Here is a 14,834-nt window from a genome sequence, read left to right as displayed (position 1 = left end):
CAAAATTGATTCTAGAAACACAGTTCAGCTATTTGTGTTAATAGTCCTTCCAGTAGTGTTGGGAATGAACTCTTATATTTGCAAATGTGTGCATCTGTAGATCCTCTTGAGGGGACCCAAGAATGCTCGTGAGGCGGTGAGGCACTTTGGCAAGGCTCCTGGCGTGCCGCACAAACCACATCAAGATGTACGTGTGCTCCAAGGAAAGGATGTTTGAGAAGGCTTGTGGTAGGAGGAACAGCCATGGCTTCATCAAGGTTTAAGTTTGCCTCTCTTGTTAGTTATTGGTGTGGAGCGACTGTTGCTCTGTTTGAGCAATTGACAGTAATTAAAATACCTTGCATTGATAGTAGCACAATCTATCGCTGTGTAGGGAGCATGGTAGAAGAGTGGCTAGTATATATGCCAATCCAGTGTCCAGTCTCTACTCTCCAGTGGCCATCATGCATGTACACTTGTTTGTTTCTTTTACAAGGCAGTAGCTGTAGGTACACTACCTGACATCAAGATGTTGATGGAAATCAAATTAACATTTTTGAAAGCGAATTGAATGTCTGGTGGATTAGTGTTTAGTTTTACTGTATCTATCTGTGTACATCAGGTGTTTCTCAAGCAACACTGTCGGGGAATCATAATGTGAACGTAATGTTTCTGTAACAAAATCTAGTAGTCAATCATCACTTGACTTGCTTTTGTGCTTACCATGTTCAGCTGCAGATCCATGGCCCGCTGGAGCTGCCCATCTTCAGCAACTTGCCGCCACATACAGCCCCCGCCCCCGCGTCGGCTACGTTGACTTCCACAAGGTGGTTGAGATGCAGCCCAATATGTCTTCACCTTGAACCACGAGGTTGTTTGTAAAATCTCTCTCTCTCTCTCTCTCTCTCTCTCTCTCTCCCTCTCTCCCATTGAACTGCATTGAATTGCGCTGGCCATCGTGCCATATAGGCTTTTACATTTGTGCTTGTCGATTTCTAGGGTTTTAGTGCTAAATAAACAAGCTCTCTTACAAGCGCGTGGTGAAGTCCTCCCCACTTGTGCCAAGAGGTCCTGGGTTCGAACCAGCCTCTCTGCATTGCACTTTGCAGGGGTAAGACTAGGTTCCTATAATCCCTCCCCAGACCCCACCTTGTGTGGGAGCTTCTATGCACTGGGTCTGTCCTTTTTAACCGGAGGCTTGGTCATGGATCACAACATCTGTGATAAGTCAACTGCTTTGTTTTTGCCCATATGTATCATCACTTCAATTGAGTTCTGAAAGAGCCTTCCCAGGTTTGTTTCTTGTATTATAAACTGAGGTTTAAATGTGTTGTATTGGTTCATGGAAATCGTCTTCTTGTTTCTTCTAATCAAGAATTGAATGCTAGTCCCTAAATTAAGGGACTGAAACCTAGACAAGCCAAGGCTGAGTCTGCCCCTTATTTCCACCAGAGTACTGAAAGCTGGTTAATTTGCTTGCAATTGGCCATAAAATTTGACTACCTACCTTTTACTATCGGATGCTCATCTTCACCACTGTCATTGTTTGCTAGCATTTTAGTTTTGGATGAACCTCTTCTTACACCAATTTTGGAGTAAAGTGTTAGTTTCTAGTCTTAGAACCCTTTTTTTTGTTTCATATCAGCACCCATTTTCTCTTGCTAAACTTCTGAGTGTGTGCTGTATCTTGTACTCCAGCTTGGTTTGGAAGATATATGTATCTCAACAATTTCTTAATATTTCAGTTGTAAATATCTTGTTCCTTGATTCACCGGTTTGTGTTGCTTATTTGAATTCAAACACCTCTGTTGATATTTTGAGCAATGGTGATAACTGGATTTTAGTTAACTGGAGATAGTTATGCTGGTCCATAGAATCTTTATGTGCTTTTGTTTCTTTTATTTATGCAGTCCATTGTCCCTTTTATGTTGTACAGCTAGAGTAAACATAATGTGGACAATTAATTGGTCGGTACTGTGTACATAGGAGATGGCAAGCTGAAGGATTTGCTTGATGGCTTGAATAACTTAAATACTCGATTTAGTTTTGCTTGCTTGGTTGGGTGAGATTTGATCAGTGGTGTCATTGCTGTCTAGCAGAGTAAATTTCTAGATGAGGATTTGTTTGATTGCTTGGAAATGTACTCGTAGCTGTATAGGTTTCGTTTTTCTTGTCTTGAATAATCCCGGATAGATAATTATGGTACTAGTGCGTGTATTCAGTATAATTTGACATGGTGTATATTTTTTTGAAAGAATTGATTTCGTGTATTGAAGTCTAGTACCTTTTCATGCTTGCTAGCTTGCATGTTTGATGAAGGGTACTTTAACAGCTCATTGCATTCCCTGATTACATGATGCCTTTTCTTACAGCAACACCGCAGATTGGGTGCTCTTTGCTACCAGCTGGTGAAAGGAAAAGCTGCTCCGACTGGCGAGGATGCCCACAAAGGTGGCCTCTTCCGACGACTTTTGCCCTGTTCCTCTGGTGGCCTCGATTATTCTTCCTCCCCGGCATAGGTGGTAAGCTTTAATCTGTTTGGGTCTGTATTGGAACCCCTCCCCTACAAGTGGTTGTATTGCTACAAGTAAGAAGAGGCTTGGTCATGGACCACCTCATTTGGCATAAGTGACATGCTTTGCTTTTGCCCATGTGTATCATCATTGTAATTGAGTACTCCAAGAGCTTTACCATGTCTGTTTTCTGTATTATAAACCGAGGTTTAGCGGTGTTGTATTCATTCATGGAAAATGTCTTCTTTTTTCTTCTAAAGAATTGATAGCTACAAAACTCAAGGCTGAGTCTGCCCCATGTTTCACTAGATTACTGAAAGCTGATCGGTTGGTTGTTAAACCGGAAGCTCTGCTTTCTTGGCACAAATCATTGCTTCTTGCAATTGGCCATGAAATTTGACCAGCTGGTGGATGCAAAATCCCACCACATTTGTGCAAAACAAGCACCTTCAACATTTTTCTATCTGATGCTCACCTTCACCACTGACTGAGTGCACAAAGTCGACTGCTTGTGTTTAGCAGTATTTTATTTTCCCCAAGTTTTTTTGCTCTGCTCTAGTATAGTTTCTAGACACTCGCATCGGGTCCTGTTCACACAGTGGACTAGTTTCTAGCTCTCACCTAGTTGCTACTGTTAATCGACGTAGTCTCCAAATTCTATGTGCGAAGTGGCTTCTGGCCTATCTTCTGCCGGAACTCCAGTACTGATTTAGATGCTACATAATGATGCTTGTGTGATTGATGATCACACGCTAGTAGATCATTGATATAAGCTGGGTTTGTACTTGAAATAATTGGGTCTTGTATCCATTCATGGAAATTGTCTTACTTTTTCTTCTAAAAAGTAACCGGAAGCTAGTACCTAATTTTTTTTGAAACCTAGACAACTCAAGGCTGAGTATGCCCCTTATTTCTGCATGATGCGTGTGTTGTTGATGGTCACGTGCTAGCTAAGGATGTTGTTTTGCTACTTAATGGTATTTCAGTCTGTACCTGTTTTAGCGCACTGCTACTATATCACCTAAAATTGCTACGGGATCGACATTGTTTGGTTAGCGCTTCCATCCTTGGTGGACTAAACTGGATCACACCTCACCGCCCTGTTCTAGTCTAACACACTCTTCATAATCTTGTCACATAGTGTAGTAGATTGCTCTAGCACACAGTTTACTTCTCCAACACAAGATTCATCTCAGTGATCTTAGTTAATTGCACTCTGCTATTAGGCTCTGCATGTTTATTACTTCCTCCGATCCATATTACTTGTCGTTGCTTTAGTATAATTTTTAGTAGGGAGCTATTGCTAGTTGCCTTCTTTTACAAGGCAGTAACTTTGGGTACATCAAGATGTTGATGGAGATCAAATTAACATTTTTGAAAGTGAATTGAATTTCTGGTGGATTAGTCTGTAGTTGTACTGTATCTGTCTATGTGTACATCATGTGTTTCTCAAGCAACTTGTTGTTTCTGTAACAAAATCTTATAGTCAATTATCTCTTGAATTGCTTACGTGGTTACCATATTCAGCTGCAGATCCACGGCCCGCAAGAGCCGCCCATCTTTGGCAACTCGCCGCCATCTACAGTTTCCCCCGCTGCTGCGTTGACTTACACAAGGTGGTTTGTAAAATCTCTCTCTCTCTCTCTCTCTCTCTCTCTCTCTCTCTCTCTCTGTTGATTGTGTTCATGAGCATTGAACCGTGTTGAATTTTACGCTGGCCATCATGCCATATAGGCTTACATTTGTGCATCTCGATTTCTGCGGTTTTAGTGCTAAACAAACAAGCGCTTCTATTGTTACAAGTAACAAGAGGCTTGGTCATGGATCATAACATATGTGATAAGTCAATTGCTTTGTTTCGCCCATATGTATCATCATTTCAATTGAGTTATGAAAGAGCCTTCCCATGTTTGTTTCCTGTATTATAAACTGGGGTTTAGCTGTCTTGTATCGGCTCATGGAAATTGTCTTCTTATTTCTTCTAATAAAAAATTGAAAGCTAGTCCCTAATTAAGGAAATAAACCTAGACAACTCAAGGCTGGTTGATTTGCTTGCAATTGGTCATAAAATTTGACTACCTACCATTTACTATCGGATGATCACCTTCACCACTGTCTGTGTCAACTAGTATTTTATTTTTGATGAATTAGATCCTTGAACTGCTTCTTACACCTATTTTGGAGTACAATGTTAGTTTCTACAGTACCCATTTTCTCTTGCCAACCTTCTGATAGTGCACTGTACCTTGCACTCCAGCTTGGTTTGGAAGATGTATGTATCTTAACAGTTTCTTAAAATCTTTTGTTTCTTTTATTTGTGCAGTCTATTATCTCTTTTATCTTGTACAACTAGAGTATACATAGGAGATGGTACGCTGAAGATTTGCTTGATGGCTTGAATAACTTAAATATTTGGTTAATTTTTGCTTGCTTGGGTGGGTGAGATTTGAATTTGATCACTGGTGTCATTGTTGTACAACAGAGTAAATGGCTAGATGAGAATTTGTTTGATTGCTCGGAAATCTAGCTATATAGGTTTCTTTTTTCTTGGCTTGAATATTCCTGGATAGACAATTATGGTACTGGTGCCTGCATTCAGTATAATTTGACATAGTGTGTTTTTTTGGAAGAATTGATCTCATGTATTGAAGTCCAGTACCTTTTCATGCTTACTGGATTGCATGTTTGCTGAAGGGTACTTTAACCGCTCATTGCATTCACTGATTACGTGATGCTTTTTCAGCGGCACCGCAGGTTTTGTGCTATTTGCTACCATCTGGTGAAAGGAAAAGCCGCTCCGATCTGTGAGGATGCCCACCAAGGTGGCCTCTCTTGACGACTTCTGCCCTGCCCCTTCGGTCACCTCGATTTTTCTTCCTCCACAGCATAGGTGGTAAGCTCTAATTAGTTTGGGCCTACATTGGAACCCCTTCCCTGCAAGTGTTTGTATTGCTACAAGTAACAAGAGGCTTGGTCATGGACCACCACATAAGCACAAATCATTGTATCTTGCAATTGGCCATGAAATTTGACCAACTGGTAGATGCAAAGTCCCACCACACTTGTGCAAAACAAGTACCTTCAACAATTTTTTATCTGATGCTCACCTCCACTGGCTGAGTGCACAAAGTCGACTGCTTGTGTTTAGCAGTATTTTATTTTCGATGAATTGGATCCTTGAACGGCTACTTACACTCATATTGTAGTCGTTAGTTTCCAGTCTTACAACCCTTCTTGTTTCATATCGGTACCCATTTTATTCATCGGTCTTCCTAACAAAGTGGCTTGAATGATTCCCTCAATACAAAGAGCGTGAATTTTATTTAACTGGAGAATTTTGCTGGTCTAGAATCTTTATGGGATTTTGTTTCTTGTGCATTCAGTATAATTTGACATGGTGTATTTTTAAAAGAATTGATCTTGTGTATTGAAGTCTAGTACCTTAACAACTCATTGCATTCCCTGATTACATGATGCTTTTTCTTGCAGCAACACCGCAGGTTGTGTGCTCTTTGCTACCATCTGGTGAAAGGAAAAGCTGCTCCAATCTGGCGAGGATCGGATGCTACCAAGGTGGCCTCTCCTGATGACTCCTGCCCTGCCCATCCGGTGGCCTTGATTATTCTTCCTCCTCGACATAGGTGGTAAGCTCTAATTTATTTGGGCTTACGTTGGAACCCCTCCCCTGCAAGTGTTTATATTGCTACAAGTAAAAAGAGGCTTGGTCATGGACCACCACATTTGGCATAAATGTCTTCCACAAAGTGGCTTAAACGATTCCCTCAATACAAAGAGCTTGAATTTTATTTAACTGGAGTGTTATGCTGGTCCAGAATCTTTATGGGCTTTTGTTTCTTTTATGCAGCCTACTATTTCTTTCTTTTATGTTGTACAGCTAGAGTAAACATAATCTGGAGAGTTAATTTGATTGGTACTATGCACATAGGGGATGAAAAATCTCAAGATATCTTTGATGGCTTGAATAATGTAAATACTCGATTTAATTGTGCTTGCTTGGCTGAGTGATATTTGATTTTGGTGGTCTCTTTTGTTGGACAACAGAGTAAATGGTTAGATGAACATTCTCAACCTGAGGGCGTCCCCTATGATCACCCATATATTCCGGCGCAGCTAAACTCGGCCACGGCAAGGAGAATGGGCCTAGGATGAGCTCTTCGTCAGTGCCGTCGATAACCTGGGCTACATGCTCATCTAGAACTACACGAGCAGGTACGAAACTCATCTTTCTACCCTCTTCGTTTGTGGCATGCCCTACTGCCTTTCTCCTGCTCATTGTTTTGGTGTGTTGTTAGATGAGTTTCTGATGTGTGGTGGCTGCTTGCAGGCACGGAGGAGCCAGTTTTGGTCAATGTTCAGAAAGAATGCTCAAAACTCTCAAGAAGATGACATGCCCTCATCAGAATAGTCGTTTGATGTTTCTAGATTTTAGCAATCACGTTCCAAAGGACCTTTCGGGATCAACTATAACGGCTGTGCTTAAATAAGAAAATGACATCCATCCTGTTCTCGCTCACAATAAACAGGTGCTTGAACCATTACTGAAGTAAATGTTGATCGAACCTTCAGTTTGTGCTGCAGAATACCATGTACTCCCTCTGTAAACTAATGTAAGAGCGTTTAGATCACTAAAGTAGTGATCTAAACACTCTTATATTAGTTTATGGAGGGAGTATTTCAGTGGTGCTTTTGTGTGTTTCTGATTTAGTATCTTCACCCAGGTCCTTGCTGGGGGGAGACGATTAATGGTCCAGAAGGGCCATTTCATGATTGTGAAGAGAGCACCAGATGAATTCATCAGTTTGAAGCTTAAAGAATAAATTTCACAGGTATGTGAAAATATCAACCTTTATGTATAGTAAATTTGTAATAACATAACTACTACCTTCGCCTTAACATGTCGAAGGCATACCATCCTGTCGATACTCACAATAATGTGAGGTGCTATTTTGGATATTAATGTTCTCTTTCGATGTACATGAATCATGTTCTCCTGTTTGGTAATATAGAATCAGTTGGTCTCTTGATTAGAGGTGCCCGTGTCCCCTTTTGTGTTTACACCTTCCCTCCCTGATGCTCAGGGATGATAATTTATATTGATTCTTTGATGTTGGTAAACAAATCGTGTGAGAGTAGTTCCTTCTATATATGAAATTGATGTTTTCCCAACTGCATAATCTTGTGGTCAGTAGATGGGTAGTGAAATTTTGTTTTAGATGCCTCTTTGTAATATTTTGTATGCGCCAGTATTGTTCATTTCTCAAATGGCATTACTTCTTCTCCGTTTGGAGCTAAAATTTCTTTACTGTATTGTGAAGTGAGTAGGATATATCTGCAGACACCTTTCCTTGAAGTAGATGGCCATGTAACAAGCTGACTAGAAATAATGATGGCGTGTCATTCTAAACTTTTAATAGATACACTCTTCATTAGATTTCCGGAAATCTTTAGCATATTGTTCTTAGTACTTAGTTAACATTGTCCTTAGGCAAAATTCATCCTCATAGTCATAGATGCATTATGGCAGTGGCGACTTGGTGCCAAACTTTGGGCCATCCCAAAAGGCGGCACGTCGAAGATATGTATGCTGGTGATGGTGGACCGGAGTGATCGCATCCTGGGCGAGAAGAGTGATCGATGGAGCTTGGTCTATGGGAAATCAGTAGGTTTCTTTTGTATTTCTAGTATCTGTAAATTTGAGCTCGTCGTTTTGTGTTTCTGGTGGTGTTGATCATTTTTTGGCGAGTGCCTGATGTGTTCTTGTTCAAGATCTTCCTGAAGAAGGCCATCTTCATCATCGGTTGCGACGAGTACTCAAAGCTGGCTTTCTTGGATTAGATTCATCAGGTTAGTTTTGTCGTGGTGTTCGATTAGCTTCTTGCTTTTAGAATCGTGGTGAACAGCTAGCTCTGCTGTGTTTGATTTTAGTTGTGGAACCTGTTGCTTTCATGCTTTGGTAGGATGAGTTTGATAATCCTTGGTTTGGGGTGATGGATCATCCTTGATTTGGAGTGCATGAATGAATTTTAGAATTGATCATCCTTGGTTTGCTTGAGTTGTAACAAATAAAATCGTCTCCTTTTGTGTTTTTTTTGGGGGCTGATACATTGCATGAGTGTCCTGTGTATGTACTTGAAGGAGATGGAGAAAGATGGGAACATCTAGAAATCCTGGTATTGATGCATGGAAATCATCTCATGGAATAATGTCGCTGTTGAATCGGGTGAATTTGCGTGCAATCCTTTCTTCTTGTTGATAGTAACCAACTGAGTTGTTGTTATTTGTTGTTTTGCCAGGGCAGTTTGTACGATATGCAACCATGATTCTGCTTGACGGCCAGGAACAAGATGCCGGCGTATGTTCTACAGGCAAAACTCGAGCGGCTCCCTGATGGGTGTGACTCCATGAGTGAAGCGTGGATCTGTCTTTGGTGCAATCATCTGCATGTACACTAATACTAACTGGAAACATAGGTAGTGTGGTGAAATGCATCCACTTGGTGATCGCCTCCTTGAAGGGCATTACCAAGCTGTCTTTTGTTTGTTTGTTCGTTTCGTTTGCTTGTTCGTGGGGTGATGCATATGTTCTTGGAGAGTTGTTGTTTCCGTTAGCAAAACTTTCAATAGGGGTGTGGGTAAATGTAAACATCAACCAGAATTATTGTATGTCTTTGAAAGGTGCAATGAAACCAAATTTTGGTTCCTACTTGATCACATAATCAACTTGTCTTTGCTGTCGCCTGCGCGCCTATGGTCCATTTGCTGTCACCTACTTGATCACATATATGTACCTGGTTGTTTGATATTCTTATGAAATATGAGAAAAGAGAGTGCCCCATGCCCATCAACATCAAAGAAGGCTTAAAATTTAGTAATAACATAGAAATAACAAGCTCTAGATCAACCGAGCTTGTCTTTTTTTCCCTTTTCTTTTGAAATAAGAGAAAACAGAGTGCCCTTCAACGCCGGTTTTTGTTGTTGTTGACATCTTTGAAGAAACGAGCATAACTGACTAACTTGGAAAGTTTGCTAACAAACGGATGAACTTGAAGTCCGTGTAACATTCACATTCTGGAGATCATACATGCCATTAATTGTACAACACAAGCACCCACGTACATCCATCGATTATTACTACTGGTAATGCTTCCGCTTTGTGATCGCCTCCTTGGAGGGCATTACCAAGGTGTCTTTTGTTTGTTTCGTCCGCTTGTTTGTGAGGTGATGCATATGTTCTTGGAGAGTTGTTGTTTTCATTAGCAAAACTTTTAATAGGCGTGTGGGTAAATGTAAACATCAACCAGTGAACGTATGCAAGGTTGATGAGAATTATTGTATGTCTTTGAAAGATGCAATAAAAGCAAATCTTGGTTTATAGTTGATCACATAATCAACTTGTCTTTGCTGTCGCTTGCGTGGCTATGGTCCATTTGCTGGTAAGCGCTAGCTAGCATATATGCCCCATGCCCATCAACATCAAAGAAGGCTTAAAATTTAGTAATAACATAGAAATAACAAGCTCTAGATCAACTGAGCTTGTCTTTTTTTTCCCTTTTCTTTTGAAATAAGAGAAAACAAGAGTGCCCATCGATTATTACTACTGGACTTGGCCTTCTTGCTTTGCTTTGGCTCGACGTGAAGCTACACCTTCTCAGTTTTTCAGCCTCAGGGTCAGGTCAGCGTCGTGACAACGGGTCGGCACTTGCAAAAGTCACCTTGTGGATGCCAGATCTCTTTCTTTCTTTCTTTCTTTCTTGGTCGTCCTGAAGAAGTAAAGTCGCTCTCCCTCCTCGCTGGAGGGCCCCAGCCTAGAGTTTCCCGCATGGGCTTGCATGCATTTCAGAGACACACTACCACATGTACTTAATGATTCTCTTTCTTGGAAATGAATCATCATCAACATGTCATTGAAGGCCCTAGGAAAGTCCAGCGGTCAGCCAGGCTCCGGCTTGCGCCACCTCATTGATCCACGGCATGGCGGCTCCGTCATGCCTTCTAAGACCATGTCTATATATGTTGGAGATAGTCATCCATCCGCGTGCGGGGTGCGTGTGCGATTTAGGACTTCTCGTGAGGCGATGCTCTCCTTCTCGTGAGGTTGTTGTGCCGTCGCAAATCCACCCTCTGCTCAAAGACATCGTGGATGCATGGCGAGGTCTTGGTCAATGGCGTCAGGTCAGCCTTGCTGCCATGCCATGAAGGCGCTTCTATATCTGGGAAATAGTCCTCCTTTTGGTCTTGGCATGAGATGTCGTCATAGGAAGACTGGACGTCTTGATCTATGGATTGATCGTCGGCATCATCTGCTCCGTCGACATCAGGAGGAGTTGTTTCTCGCTCGGAGCACTCTGCGGCTGAATCTTCGGAAGAGAAAAGCACTTCTAGATCAGAGAGGTGCTGATAAACCAGATGCTTGATCTCGGACATGGCGCCGCCATCGCAGACAGCGTTGAGATTGGGCAGGGCAACCGTGGTGCCCGTGGCGAGGTGCGACAGGTGGCTGGAGAGATCGCGGGCATCGACGACGATAGACCACCCGCGCGACAAGGGGAATACGAGCGTGTAGTCTGAACCGTCTTGGACGTCTGTGGCGTTCAAAGGGGAATGAGGCAGGAGGCGCGGTGCTGGTTCCACGGCGGCGCGCCACGTCCGGCAGACTGAGCGGAAGGTGGTGAGCCCCTTGACGGCGTTGCGGGTCCTCTGCGCGATGAGATTCAGGACGTCCAAGGGGATCTTGGAGAGCCAGTCGGGCTGCTCGTGCTCCGCCATCGATCGTCCTGTGGCTTTCGCCTATGAAGAGGCCGAGTTTATTTTATGGACGTCACTTGGAAAACTTTTTTTTTTGCGGGGTCACTTGGAAAACTTGGTCCACGGGGAACTGATGGAACCGCGAAATCTAATACACATATATACTGTATAATATCTACTAAAGGAAAATAAATTTAATACTATACGTGTGTTTGTTGGACTACGACTCTAACTGATGCCCGGCTCCAGCAGCCCAAAGGACGCATCCGGACATAGAGTTGCATTTTTTTTTGAAGCTTCGATCACATTATTAGATCAAATAACAATTACATCGTCCACCAAGCCTTTTACAATAAAATCAGGCGGTTCCTCGACCCATAATGAAGGTGATGGACCCGCCAACCTAGCAAGGTCGTGAGCTACAAAATTTGCCTCCCTAGGGCAGTGAACAAAAGTGATCGAAGTATAACCTATTACAAGGACCAAACAATCCGAATAAATCGCCGCTGCGCCTGAAGCCGTGAATCCTCCGTTCTGCATGACATTTATCACCTCAAGACAATCGGACTCTACCACAAGCTTACATATCCCTAGTTGTTGCGCCAGTAGCAGTCCGTGTCGAAGTGCATAGGCTTCCGCCATCCCTGCATCTGCAACATGCTCCAATTGTTCATTGGACGCCGCAATGAATCCTCCCTTGTGATCCCTTAGGACTGCACCAACAACTCCCTGGAGGGTCTGTGTCCTGAATGATGCATCTACATTCAGCTTCACGAAGCCCTCGAGCGGCTTTGTCCAAACATTCTTTCTTGGTTCAACAGTTTTCTTCATGGCCTTAAGATAGTTAGTAGTCAGCGCCGCAATCGCCAGAGCTGACCGCGCCGGGACTTGCACTTCCTCGCCATGAACGTGTTGTCGTCGTTCCCACCAAATATACCAAATTCCAACTAAGATGAGAGCTTGGGCAGGAGCATGCGATAATGGGCTCACTCGCCGTGGTGCACATAGAATATAGTCCAGAGCCGCCGTTCCCGCCCTGTCCGTTGCGCAAGCTTCTTCAATGAATCTGTCTAGCTTCAGGCATCTCCAAATTTCCGCTGCTCTCGGGCATGTAAACAGTGAGTGCATGATGTCCTCAAATCCACCTGCACACATGGGGCAGCTATCATCCGTGCCAATATGCCGGTTCACCAGAACCCCGCGACATGGAATAAAACCATGTAGGATCCTCCAAGCGTGGATCTTTATCTTCGCTGGGACTTGGGAGCTCCACATATTTGCCCAATCCGGGTGCCGTTGTGATGGTTATCCCTCTGTTCTCTCATACCAGCGAGCAAATTGATGATCCCACTCTATGTAGTAAGCAGATCTTACCGAGAAGATATGGTTCCTTGTAAATCTCCAAGCCACGAAATCATCCATCATGCCATTCGGCACCAAAGGTATTGACAAGATTCGATGGGCATCAACCGGCCAGAACACATTATTGATCAGCTCATGGTCCCATAGGCCGGTGACAGGGTCGATCAACTCTGAAACCTTGGTCAGTAAGGTCGTACCTCTTGGTGTAATAATTCGTCCATCCACACTCGTTTGAATCCAAGGGTCAGACCATATATTCACTTGTGACCCATCTCCTATGCGCCAAATTGCTCCTCTCCTGAACGTATTAATACCAGCACAAATACTCTGCCATGTATATGAACTCCCACTTTTTAACTTAGCATCTAGTAACTTTCCATCCGGATAATATTTGGCCCTCAAAATCTGCGCACAGAGAGACTCAGGGTTTTCCAGCAACCTCCACACTTGTTTAGCAAGTAGGGCAAGGTTAAAGCTATGAAAATCCCTGAACCCCAGTCCTCCTCTGTCCTTAGGCACACAGAGTTTCCACCATGCGGCCCAATGAATCCGCTTGTGGTTGTCATCATCACCCCACCAGAACTTTGCTATCGCGTCCGTCATTCCTTTACAAATTTTCTTCGGAATTTTGAACACCGACATCGCAAAAACCGGCATAGCTTGAGTGAGGGAGTCCCGGACTAGGGGGTGTCCGGATAGCCGAACTATCATCATCGGCCGGACTCCAAGACTATGAAGATACAAGATTGAAGACTTCGTCCCGTGTCCGGATGGGACTTTCCTTGGCGTGGAAGGCAAGCTTGACGATACGGATATGTACATCTCCTACCATTGTAACCGACTCTGTATAACCCTAGCCCTCTCCGGTGTCTATATAAACCGGATGGCTTTAGTCCATAGGAGGAACAACAATCATACCATAGGCTAGCTTCTAGGGTTTAGCCTCCTTGATCTCGTGGTAGATCTACTCTTGTAACCCACATCATCAATATTAATCAAGCAGGACGTAGGGTTTTACCTCCATCAAGAGGGCCCGAACCTGGGTAAAAACATCGTGTCCCTCGTCTCCTGTTACCATCCGCCTAGACGTACAGATCGGGACCCCCTACCCGAGATTCGCCGGTTTTGACACCGACATTGAGCAACAGCCTTAATAAGTGTCTCTTTACCGCCAGAGGAGAGTAACTTCTCCTTCCATCCGATGACCAACTGGTTTATTCTGTCAATCAGGTACTCAAAAGAATCACTCCTATCAACTCCTACCATTGCAGGTAGGCCAAGGTATTTGTCATTGAGAGCCTGAGTGTCAATATTTAGTTGCTGGCATATGACAACTTTCTCCTGTACCGGAGTGTTTGCACTGAAAAAAATGCTGGACTTTGCATCACTAACCAGTTGACCTGAGCTCGCACAGTAGTCATCGAGTACCCTTCGGAGGCACGCCGCATTAGACTCCTCTGCTTTCATTAGGATCAAAGAATCGTCAGCGAAAAGCAAATGTGAAATTTGCGGTGCCTCCCTACATACCTTGACCCCTATAAGCGAGCCATCATTCTCTTCTGCCTGGAGCATACTGGATAGCGCCTCCGCACATATCAAAAACAAGTAAGGTGACAACGGGTCGCCTTGTCGAAGCCCCCAAGTAGGAGAGAAACCCTCTGTACAGCAGGAGTTATATCTCACATTATATGACACCGAAGACACACATTCCATCATCAACTCAATCCACTGCTCCGCAAAACCCAGTCTCTGCATTACTCGCCTGAGAAAGCACCATTCAACTCGATCATACGCCTTGTGCATGTCAAGCTTTACTGCACAAATGCCAGACTTCCCTTTCTTCCTCTTAATTGTGTTGACACACTCATAAGCTATTAGTATGTTATCTGTGATCAATCTCCCGGGGACGAAGGCACTTTGCGTTGGGCTTATAACTTCCGGGAGAATCACCTTAAGCCGACTCGCGAGCATCTTGGAAATGATTTTGTACACCACGTTGCATAAGCTAATCGGCCTGAACTGCGTGATGCTCGTGGGATTTTCCACCTTCGTCGACATCAGGAGGAGTTGTTTCTCGCTCGGAGCACTCTGCGGCTAAATCTTCGGAAGAGAAAAGCACTTCTAGATCAGAGAGGTGCTGATAAACCAGATGCTTGATCTCGGACATGGCGCCGCCATCGCAGACAGCGTTGAGATTGGGCAGGGCAACCGTGGT

General features: G+C 43.5%; 1 long non-coding RNA gene across 4 annotated transcripts; it reads left to right on the top strand.

The window, feature by feature from the left end:
- Positions 1 to 715: 715 nt before the first annotated feature.
- Positions 716 to 9,223, top strand: LOC119274749. Of its 4 annotated transcripts, none has more exons than XR_005135306.1 (11): positions 716 to 850; positions 2,352 to 2,501; positions 4,020 to 4,108; positions 5,236 to 5,382; positions 5,982 to 6,136; positions 6,555 to 6,722; positions 6,838 to 7,036; positions 7,232 to 7,339; positions 8,038 to 8,172; positions 8,280 to 8,357; positions 8,807 to 9,223. It is a non-coding gene; the product is annotated as an uncharacterized LOC119274749 (long non-coding RNA). The 4 variants fall into 4 exon arrangements; XR_005135307.1 differs by having other exon boundaries at positions 5,236 to 5,385; positions 8,292 to 8,357; XR_005135308.1 differs by having other exon boundaries at positions 5,236 to 5,385; positions 8,812 to 9,223.
- Positions 9,224 to 14,834: the final 5,611 nt, after the last annotated feature.

The sequence above is a fragment of the Triticum dicoccoides genome, chromosome 3B, assembly GCF_002162155.2.
Source record: "Triticum dicoccoides isolate Atlit2015 ecotype Zavitan chromosome 3B, WEW_v2.0, whole genome shotgun sequence".
NCBI classification, from domain to species: Eukaryota; Viridiplantae; Streptophyta; class Magnoliopsida; order Poales; family Poaceae; genus Triticum; species Triticum dicoccoides.
This window is presented reverse-complemented; position numbering and strand designations above follow the sequence as displayed.